Source organism: Apis dorsata, unplaced genomic scaffold (genome assembly GCF_000469605.1).
Source record: "Apis dorsata unplaced genomic scaffold, Apis dorsata 1.3 scaffold_215, whole genome shotgun sequence".
NCBI lineage: Eukaryota > Metazoa > Arthropoda > Insecta > Hymenoptera > Apidae > Apis > Apis dorsata.
In genome coordinates this window covers 394,085-397,284 of record NW_006263498.1, presented here as the reverse complement: position 1 = coordinate 397,284, position 3,200 = coordinate 394,085, and positions in this window count along the sequence as shown.

The following is a 3,200-nucleotide window of genomic DNA, read 5'->3' as shown; positions in this document are numbered from 1 at the left end:
ATATATATATATAATATGCACATAACATACATTATGATATTTGATGAAATGAATCTGTTTAAACTCCATTTCTACAAATTTCCATTTAGAATCGAATATTATTTAATTTGTTTTATCTTTCTTGCACAATTTCCTTTTTTTTTTTTTTGTAAGATTTAAATAAGTTCTTACAAAGATGATCAAAAATTTTAATAATCCTTTAATTTTAATATCTTTAAAATTCCCTGAAAAAGAGAAAATGGTTAATAAGTTTTCTTAACTGTTCCGTTAAAAAAAACTGTCTGTTTACTCGGATAGCAGATAATGGGAAATTAAATAGAAATTCTATTTCATGTATAAAATGAAACGGTTAAATATTGTTTCTTTAGAATTAATATTACGTGAGAACCGTGCATAAGCATCGACCTGGTACCGACACTCAAGTACTTTTTCTTTACTCAATCTAAACGTATCACCGGACTTATATCATTCAGATAATTATCATCCCTATTTTTGATCTCCTATATACCGTTACATGATTTTAAAATTATATCTTTCCATTGTTTTTAACAAATCTAAACTCTCATTGATAAAAAAATAAAAATTTAATTTTGATGTTCGTAACGGATTCCCGATTAATTAACGATTACTTCGAAAATTAAAATCAATGAAAAGATAAAAATTCGTTTCAATTTCGATTATCAAACTGAATTCAAAATTTACTTTGAAAATGAAAATCAATGAAATTTATGAAAATAAATTTTTAATTGAAATAGAATTGCTACCTAGAATTTTAAATATTTTTTATGAAAAATATATAAAATTTAGGCCCATAGAAATTTGAAAATATTAATTAGAATTTTTTAAAAAAATTCTCTCAATATTTTATCTCTTCAATAAAATCCCAGAGTTCGAATACACATATCCCAAAGGCATTAGTTAGCAACCAATCGGTTGCTCGCTAATTAATAAGTTTCCAACGAATTTTTTTTTTTATCTTTGGTTTCATTGTACGTTCCTTGTTCGATATTCTCCCGTAACAACAGTGTATAACAAGTTTCGTGGCGTATTATAAAATAATTAATCTCGAAAATGAACTTACGCACTTATTAATAAATGAACTCTTATAAGAGAAATTCTTTTGATTACATCTAAATGCGTACAATTTAAAATATCAAAGAGTTCTTTAATTTACATTTTAAATATTATTTAAACAATTTATTTAATTTAAGCTATTATTTAGACAAATAAATTAATTAAACTTTATATGTACCTTCAAGATTCAGTCTTTGAAACTTCGAAAATTCGAATTTTATTTACAACTACTAATCGTAATTCTATCAATTTTTCATTTCATTTGTCATGAGAAAATAGAGCAAATGAAAGACATAGAAAATAAAAAGGATATCGAAAAGACTGATTAATTTCTCGGTTAATGCATCGATCATCGTTACGTCAATTTCAGATTATCCTGAGAAGACAAAACTTTCTTTCTTTTTCCACAAGATGACCAAAACAGAACTCGAGAAAAAACAAGTCATTTAGTCGAGGTTCGAAAAAACCTGAGGTCTTGAAAGGGCTTAATCGAAGAAAGGATAGATCCGTGGATGGGCGAGAAACGACGAAAGATGGATGAAGAAAAAACGGCAACGAGCGAGGACGAAGGTAGCCATCCGCCTCATCTGCCGTTGAAAAGGTGAAAATCTTGATTTGAGTGAGCGCTTTAGATCGGGCGCGGTCCGGAAAACTCGTAAAAAAAGCACCAAGAGAAGGGGAGAAAATCCTTTGGCAAAGCCATTAACGATGATTTCTCCTAAGCCATCGAATCCCTCTTTCTTTCGTCAGTGTCTTCCAATGTCGTGTACCATTGACGTGTCGTGAAAAAGAAAGAAAGAATGGAAGAAAAAAATGAAGAGAAACTGTATGGAGAAACGAGAATGATGAAAATATCGACAACGAAATAACGAAATGAAGAACTATGAAAGGAATATAAATAATATGATTAAAATATAGAAAAGAAATTGGTTAATCGAATTGATAAGTGAAATTGTATATACAGAAAATAGAAAATTTATATCATCATTTATTGATTTATTTAACATACATATTATGTATATTTAATATTCGATAAAAATTATGATTTAAGCGATAAGTCTATTTTATCAAAGATAATCTTGTAATTGTATCATAAACGAAATACAAAATAAATTTAATATTTAATGGCAGAATGATTGGAAGAATTACATTTAATTCAATTACAAAAATTGTTAAAATTAATAAATTTTAGAAATACAATTTCTTTGATATATCTTTTTATAAATATTCTCATGCATTATCGTATTGAATTTGATGCATAGTAGACAGATTTATGTATAAGTTGAATTATTTACAAATTAAAAATTATATTTGAAAATACTATAAGATTTTTTTACAAAATTGAATTTAAATATTTTAAATAGATGTTAAGATTTTTAATTATAAATTAATAATTTATAATAAATTAAGAAGATATAATATAATAATAAGATATAATACAAGACAATTAAATATCAAAAGTATTATGTATTTTAAATTTCAAAATAAATTTTGAAGAATACATTTTGAAATATAGACAAAGAGAACAAATAGAAAAAAAGATAAAAATAAGATAAAAATATTAAAATCAATGCCATCAAAATGTCATAAATGAAACACATAGAAATATAAAAAAAATTAGTGGAAAAAAGAAAAAGATAGAATAAGAATTAAAGATCAGCGCCATCTCTCGATTACTTTCAGAAGATTTTTAGCATTGAAGAAATAAGATACTAGATATCAATTAAATATTATTTCATTATATCTTTTTTAAAATTACAAAATTAGTAATATTGAAAATAACATTAAATATGTAAAGATAAAAAATATATTGAATATTAAATCTATTCTGGATTTCATTTGTTATTATTATCTTTTGAGATATAACAATCAGTATTCAATATTGTCTTCTCCTATGAAATGCTTATTTTATCAATATTTTTCTAAATAAAAAATTCTAATTTCCAATGTTTAACAAGAAATAACAAGAATTGTCAATTGTAACTTAATAAATGTGATTAACAATCACAAGACAAAATATATCTTTGTACTAGAATCTCCTATAGAAATCTTTTTTCATTTTTTCTTAGTTATTCCAATCGTTTTATAATTCATTATATCAATAAAAGCAAAAATTGGAACAAAAA